This window comes from Pseudorca crassidens, chromosome 2 (assembly GCF_039906515.1).
Source record: "Pseudorca crassidens isolate mPseCra1 chromosome 2, mPseCra1.hap1, whole genome shotgun sequence".
Taxonomy (NCBI): domain Eukaryota; kingdom Metazoa; phylum Chordata; class Mammalia; order Artiodactyla; family Delphinidae; genus Pseudorca; species Pseudorca crassidens.
Window position 1 is genome coordinate 27,785,751 of NC_090297.1, and position 8,192 is coordinate 27,793,942.

The 8,192-nt window shown below is 55.2% G+C and overlaps 1 protein-coding gene across 4 annotated transcripts in view; it reads right to left on the reverse strand.

Annotated features, from left to right (window-relative positions):
• The window catches only part of DLGAP3 (DLG associated protein 3), a 65,923-nt gene extending 58,591 nt beyond the window's left edge, over positions 1-7,332 (reverse strand). Inside the window, exons 1-2 of one of the 4 annotated variants that reach the window (XM_067725399.1) lie at positions 3,201-3,308; positions 2,860-2,968 (exon numbers count right to left, since the gene is read on the reverse strand). The gene's annotated coding sequence lies outside the window, so the exon portion shown is untranslated. Of the gene's footprint in view, positions 1-2,859; positions 2,969-3,200; positions 3,309-6,734; positions 6,871-7,100 lie in introns of those variants that run through there. The other 3 variants (XM_067725401.1, XM_067725398.1, XM_067725400.1) reach the window with 3 other exon arrangements.
• Positions 7,333-8,192: the final 860 nt, after the last annotated feature.

Genomic DNA, 8,192 nt, shown 5'->3' on the forward strand with positions numbered 1-8,192 from the left:
CCACATACATGCTCACATGCATACTTACACTCACATATATGTATGGTTGGGTGAGCACCCTCCCACACACGGGTTTAAGTAATTGCCTTTATGGTCACATATATACATAGACGCATACATAGAGTCATACATACATATCACGTAATACACAAACTCATAAATGTGTACCCATTCATACAGCATACTCACACATACGTATGGACATATACACAGTCACATACACACTCACAGGCAGGAATACACATGCACATGCACTGGAATAGCAGAGATGTGCACAAAGCCAGGAGTCCACATTCTCTCCAAGTGACATCACAAGTTTGCGTTTGCTCTCTCCTCTTGCCAGTCTCCCACTTCATTTTGGAAAGTTATTCCTATTATCAATAGGATATGCCCCACTCCTGGATATACTCCATTCCTACCCACTCAAAGAAAACAAAAGTCATTCCAAAAAAGGGCTCTGTCATCCCCTTGTCTCATGCCTGGAATAACCAATATTTCCACAGACAACCTGGGAGGCAGGGAACAATGGAGTAGGTACACCTCAGAATAGGTGCACCTTTTTCCACCCAACAGGCAGCCCCCACCTCCCATATATATACAACTTTTTAATTCTGAAAGGGGAAATGAAGAGAAAATATCAAGGCCAGAGTTCTTCCTCCCAGTATCTCTGGGTATGGTCCACGGCTCCCAGACTCCAAAACAGCTATTGGGGCAGAGGGAGGAACAGTAAGAAAATTATCCCTGGGCCTTAAAACTTCTTGGGGATGCTTCTCTTCTTCCCTAGGGGGCAGCTTCATGATGTTCAGTGAACCCCTCCCACCCCAGCCAAGGGCCCCAGCAAAGACAGGGTAGGCCTGGAGGCTTAAAAACGTAAAGGGGCAGGGGCTGATCTCGGCTCACAATAATAAAAGAAGCAAGTATTTAGAAAAGAGGAGCTGGGTAGGGAGCAGGGGAGCAAGCTGAAGACACCTCCCAACAGGAAGGCAGCTGCTGGAACACTGGGTCGTGAATAGCAGGACCCTCCAATGGGCCAGGGAGAAGGGGGTGGACATCCAACGTTCCATGTGGGGGTGGAGGGGTGACTGCTTCAGGCAGTAGCAGCAGCTCCAAAGTAAAGTCTTATCAAAGCTGTTATGTAACCAAGGGAGCTGAGTGGAGCACAAACACCTCCCCTCCCCAAACAGGCACCCACACCCACACCCACCACCTCCCAGCATCCACAGCATAGGAGAACTCAGCTCCTCCCAAGCAGCTAGAGAAGGGAGGAATCATCTTGATGAGTTACATCAAAAACATGATGGGTGAGGGGCTCCTTAGTAAGTAGAAGTCACATCTGGAAAGGGATGAACGGGTTCAGTGTGGGGTCCCTAAATACCTCCCCTTTTTTTTGAACTCCCTGCCACACCCAGTTTTTGCCCAGCATCCAGAAACTTTCTCCTTCCTCTCCCCTCAAGAAGGATCCCATTTGAATATTTGATTGTTCCTTGGGGATGGGAGGTGAAGCTGCTATCATCCACTCCTGTCTGTTGTTCCCCCACAGCCTCATCTGCATGTCCTGACATTTGGCTCTCATCCCCCTGGGATGACAAGGGAAGGGACCTGGAAAAATAAGTCCTTGCTCTATTCCCTTCAGATTTACAAAGATGGAGCATAAGAACCCAGAAAATTAAGATGATCCTGACCCTAGATTAGTGCGGGAAAGATTTACAAGGGAGCTAAGAACTGAAATCCAGACCCCCATCCCCCGATTTGAATCCTTTTTCTCCCCCCCAGATTTTTCTCTTTTCCCACTGCCCCATCTCTAGTAGCCTCCTCCTTCTCTGCTGCATGGCACTGAACAATCCCACCCACTCCTTAAGTCCTTTGCTTGGAAATCTTTCTCCCCAACAAAGTCTCTCCCAAATGCTGCTCTGAGCTCTGGTTGGGGTGGGCAAAGCATGAGACAGGCTTGCAGAAAATGTCACTGTCTCCTGTCCTGAGTTTGAAAGTATGGTGGGCAGGGGGATGCTACATGGTCAATCAAATTATCCTAAACTCCTGAGCTCTACGCACCCCAGGCCTAACCAGCAAAACCTGAAGTCTCTTAATCCAGATCTGCCTTGAGCCTGAAGTTCTGGGACCCAGTAGGAGAAAGGCTGGTGCCAATACCCCTAAGCTTATTGCACTAAAAACTACCCAAGAGAAGAGAGCTCACAACCGCAACATCACCCTCCATCCCTACCCCCACACCAACAGTCGGGTGGTTTTGGAAAGGAGAGGGGAACTGAAACAGGAAAAGAGGAGTCCCTTTCCCAAATACCGTTAGGAACCGTGAGGCCTAAGGTCAGAGGAAGGACCCCAAAATCTATCTTTCCGTCCAGGGATCCTGTCCTTGGAAAGTAGGTCATCAGGGAGAATTTTTCTAGTGAGCCCTCAGCACTGCCCAGCAGCCTCTCCATCATTGGGCCCCCAACACAGCCCCATTCAATACCCGGGACAGTTCCAAAGGAGCAAATCCCACCGAGTCCAATTCAGCACTTGGGACAGCTCCCAGCCACTCTGCGGTCCTGTTGCCAGAAACCCAGGATGCCAGAAACGAAAGGCTTACCCCACTACACCCCCGGTTTAGTACAGAAGCCCCTTTCCCCTGCCCCTCCCACACTCGCTCCCATCCACCGGAGGCACCTGGTACTCCTCTCTTCCCTCTATGTCCAAAGAAAGAAAAGAAACCCAGACTCCAGGCTTCCCTGAGTGAGCCTAGAGAGAGGACCCCACCCACCTCCTTTCAGCCCTGAGCCTCTCAACGCCACTCACAGCTGGTTCTAAAACCACTTTCCTTCTCAACCACCCCCCCAAAAATAAAATAAAATAAATACTCACGTGGGGGCCCCCAGCCCTGTAAGCAGATATGGCGGGGGGAGGCAGAGAGAGGTAGCTCCCCACACCCCGTTCTGAGCCCCCTTTCCGAAGGAGCCAGCTCCCATCTGGACTGGGGGGAGGAGAGACATGTGGAAGCACTGAGTGAGGGGAGGGGAGAAGGGAGAGGGGAGGAGGCAGGAGCGGAGGACTGCGGGGGGGGTGTCGGGATGGGGGCGAGGGAATCCTTCAATTTCATTCTCTCCCCATGTCTACATCAGCCCTGCAGGCTCAGCTCTTTAATATTTACACACAGGAAGAGGGAAGGATGAGAAAGAACAGAGAGTGAGGGGGGCAGGAGATACCTGAGCTCAAAGGGCATAAACGCAGGGGCCTTGGGGAGCTAGGAGCTCACACCATCCCCAGCCCATTCCCATTCTGAGCTCTTGACTGGAAGGAAAAAGGAACCCTGGGACCATTCTGTCCCTTTGTTAACAAGACACTTTGAAGCAGCATCAGAAAAAGATCAGATCCCCACCCACATACCTGGACACCCCCACAAACCCAGATTTCTCGGGTGCCTTATGTTCAGAGGGCAGAGGCAGTATTCATGCACAAGCACGTTCTGATGCTTGGAGGAGTGTTTGCATGTGGACCGCTGTGTAACAGCACATGAACATGTCAGCTAGCATGTACAGGTTTATACAAGTATGTTCTGAGTGCATCCACATGTAACAGCCCATGCAGTCATACGCAAACTTATATAATCGTATGTGTCAACCAGTCCCCAAGCGACCTCCTCGCAGCTCTCCAGCTAAAACCCCAAGGACAAGGCCACCCACCTCCCCAGATTCCCTTTTCACAGGCCCTTCCCTCACAGCCTCACTTTTTCTTTCTGTAACATGGGGAGAAGGACTGATGGGAAGGCATGCTGCATTTGAGCCCAGGGACTTGACAAGTTATTAGCAACGATGAGCTGGCAGTGCGTTGCCATAACGATGGTGCCACCACCTCACCCCAGCTCAAACCCAGACTCCCCAGACGGCAGGAGGCCCGCTGAGCCAGCAGCCTTCAGACCTGGGGGAGGGGGTGGGTAAAGAGGGAATCAAGATGTACTGCTTGTAGAGTGGAGGGTATGCAGCTGTTCTTCCAACCCCCACTGAGAGACAAAGCTTTGAATCTACCAAGTGGGATGAAATCAGATGCTGGAACGGTTTCCTGACCATGGGGAGGGAAGACACTGGAAGGGGTCTGTAGAAGCCCCTCTGGACAAAACCTCCTGTTGTCACTTGCTCTTTTGTCCCTCACTCAAAAGAACCTCTTCTACTGATCTCAGTAGATTAATAGAAAAACCAAACAAATAGGAAGCACTTCTATGAATTCTGATTTTCCCACCTGTAAAATGGGAACACTTATCTTTTTTTTTTTTTTTTTTTTGCGGTACGCGGGCCTCTCACTGTTGTGGCCTCTCCCGTTGCGGAGCACAGGCTCCGGATGCGCAGGCTCAGCAGCAATGGCTCACGGGCCCAGCCACTCCGCGGCATGTGGGATCTTCCCGGACCGGGGCACGAACCCGTGTCCCCTGCATCGGCAGGCGGACTCTCAACCACTGAGCCACCAGGGAAGCCCGGGAACACTTATCTTTATCATTTAGCCCAGGCTCCTGGAAGGCTTAATTAGAAAGAGTTTAAGGGTAACCACAGACCCCTCCAAAATCAGACAAGCCCCAGAAGTTTCTCTACCTAACAGGAACATATGAAGTAAGGAACCATCAGGCCAATGAGGCAAAATGCATCAGAAACTGGATGGGATGAAGGAAAATGGAGCTCAGCCAGCCCAAGTTCCAACATCAACTGGAGAGAGATGAAGGCAGCTGCTGCCACAGAAGAAAGTCTGGGAGTCTGGCCTGCAGCAGCTTCAACCCCTCAGCAGGAATTAAGAGATGCTCAATGGCCTACCTCAGTGGTGGGTATGGCTAGGAATCCCCATTCCCAGGAACATCTGTAACTCCTTCTCTTTGGAAAGGGGTCCCAGGTTGAAGGGTCTACAGCCTTAAGGTTACTGAGTCTTTGTTTCTTCTCCCCAAATCCCCTCTGCTCAGTTTTGATGAGCAGAGCGTGGGGTGAGACTGGGGGTTTCTAGGAATGGAAAGCAACATGGAAGGTTGTAAAGTTCCTAGGCTAAAACTAGCCAGGAACCCACAAGTTTGCTGTGTGACCTTGGGCAAGTCCTCTCCCTTCTCTGGGCTTCAGTCTCCTCACTTTGTAATTAAGAGGTTGGACCAAGTCAATTCTAAGCTTCCTCCCCTGGCCATCACTCTAGAGCTACATACAAGCGCACTCCTTGGATGTGAGCCCCCTGGCATAAAATGCAGTGGGCACTGCCTGCCAGATCAGTGGGGCGGGGGGGTGGGGGATGCGGGGGTTGTATCTGAGGCTGTTCATCCTATGTTCATGTTCCTTTTAGAAACACCTGCCACCCTAGCCCTCCCGGCTCCCTTTTTAGACCCTGATTCACTGCCAACTCACGAAGCCTCTCCCTCCCCTCCCTCTTCTCTCCTCCTCTCTCCCTTTTAGGCCTTGGCAGCTGGGTGCAGAAGTAGCCCCAGCACTCAGGGCATGCTGGGTGGAGGTGGAGGGCAGTGCCACCAGGGTCAGAGAGAGCACACCAGGGAGTACCACTCTCTAACCCTGGCCCAGCCCAGCTCTTTGAGTCACCAAAAGACCTGGGTTGGAGTCTTTCCGAACCACTGACTAGCAGTGTGTGATTGTGGGGAATGCAATTCACCTCTCAAGCCTCAACATCCTCATCTGTAAATTGGCATTATATTAAGTTGAACCACATGAAATTGCTGTTTTGTAGGTAAAAAACAAAAACAGTTGAATATTGACAATTTCATATGGCTTAACCTGCCCTGCCTGTTTCCCGGGATTGTTAGGAAGATGAGAAAAGTGTTGAGAAGGGAGCGTTTTTTAAAAGCCCTGAACTGACATAAGGGCATTTTTTTTTAATTATCATTACTTCAAAGAGCTTTTGCACAGACCCACCAGAGTCAGTGGGCTGAACCAATGACCCAGAACTTGGAAATTTAGGGATTGGAAGTCTGGAAACAGCCACCTGCTCTGATGACTAAGAACAGGACAGAAGCCTCCACCTGGCCTCCTGAGCTCCTGGCTCTAAAGGGCCCTTGGTGAAACAGTACTGGGGTGACACAAGTTCCAGGCCCCAAGAAGGAGAAGCACACACAGACACATACACTCCAGCTCCCCCACCCACAGGCCCAAGGGCCTCAGCATGCAGCTAGGACACAACCAGTAGCATCACAGAGGGTACCCCATGGGGTAGGTGAAGGTGGGAACCAACGTGGAAAGTGCAATGCAGCTCTTGCCTGAGTCAGGGGTGAGGAGTCCCTGGGGAGGGGGTTTGAGCTGACCTCTGAAAAGTCCCCTCTCCCTGTCCCATCCCCAATACCACCAGAAATCCCCTGGGAGAGGAGGGGACAAAGCCCAGGTGCGAGTGATTCAGAGTGAACCCTGCTCGTATACATTCTCTCTCTCTCTCTCTCTCTCTCTCTCACACACACACACACACACACACACACACGCACACATTCACACAGGCCACAGATACCTGGACCCACTCACAGAAACAGTCGCACCGGCACACACACATCCATTCGCATACACACTCAGAGACATCCACAGACACACACACAGTGACAACACACACTCATTCACACACATGTCCACCGACACATACACAGCAACATACTCACACGGCATACACCCACTGACACGCACACACTCACCCACAATGACACACGCACACTCGCTGCATACACTCACTGGCACACACAATCACGCACAGACCCACGGTGACACGCACGCGCACTCACACACCTGCAGAGGAAACTTCTCTCTGGATCTCCCCGACACCGCCACTTGCCCTCCACAACCCAGCTGGCTACTCCCTCCCAGACCCAAGCCTCAGCGGCCCAGGGCTGGGCCGGGGCGGGCGGCCACGCGGCTCTACCCCGAGAGCCGGTCCGCGCTCCGCGTGGTCCGCCACCGGTCAGGCCCGCGGGCAGCCAGGGCGGGGCGGGGGCGGCGGAGGAGGCCCAGTCCTCCCCCATCCCGGGGCCGGGAGCCGAGGCCGCCGGAGCCCGGGGCGTGGGCGGCGCCGGGGCCGCAGCCAGGCCGAGGCTGGGGGGCGCTGCAGAGGGCGCGGCGCGCGAGGCCCCGTCCCCACCCCTCTCCGCGCCTTACCTGGCCCGGCTTGGGCTCCGGCCGGGTTACATGGTGCCGGCGGCCCGGGCCGGGGGCGCTGCGGCGGCTGGCGGGCGGGCAAGGACGGGGCCCGGCACTGCGGAGCCCCAGGCTGAGGGGCCACGCTGGCTGCTGAGCCCCGAGCGAGCGCCGAGCGGCTGCGGGCGCGGGAGCGGGAGGCGGCCAAGCCACGGAGGCTGGATTTCCCGGGGACCAGGAAGGGGAGGCGGGGGGATCCCGCCCGCGCGCTCCGCCTCCGCCCCCGCCCCCGCCCCCGCGCACGGCCGCTTAGCCCGGAGCCGGCGAGAGGGAGGGGACCGAGCTCCCCGCCCCCGCACGGGACCCAGGAGGGCCGAGGTTGCAGCTCGCGAACGGCCGCCGGGGTCTCAGAGGAGCCCCCGCTTAGCTGAGCGACAGCGCTGGGGAGACCCAGGTGGGGGGGCGAATAAGCCCCCGCCTCCCCGGGGACCGCCGGGGACCCAGGAACGGGCACACACAGTGTCACAGTCACGCACAGCCGCCTAGGCACAGAGACCCCAGCCCAGAGGCGGGCGGTTAGGGAAACAGTCACACAGCCTCCCAGACACGGTCTCGCGCCCCACTGAGGCACAGTCACACCCTGAATGTCACACACAGCCCCCCGGGCACATCCCTCTAGGAGACTCTTCGGGTTTCCCGGGTGAGCTACTCGATTTCAGCTCCTGGCCTCGGGTCTAAGAGCCCCCTTCCTCTGTTTCCCAGGGTGGGGCGCTGTGCCGGGCCTCAGAGCCACAGACAGGCATCCCCCATTCACAGTCCACACAGCCCAGGCATCCCCAGTGTGGAGCGAGAACCCCGCTAGACCTGTCGACTTTGCTGGGGCCCCCACCTGTACCCACTGTGCCCGTCCACCGCTAGGCCCTGAGCCAAGGGTCGTGCCTAGGCGGGGGCGGGGGAGGGAAAGGGGACGGTCCGAAGCACAGCCGGAGGCTGCAGAGCCAGGACACAGGCTGCAGGAGACAGGAGAGGCGGAGGAGAGCTGACTGCAGCAGTCCCTGGCTTGAATCCGTCTTGGCGCCCAGAGCGATGCTGTAATGGGGGGGCGGGCGCGCG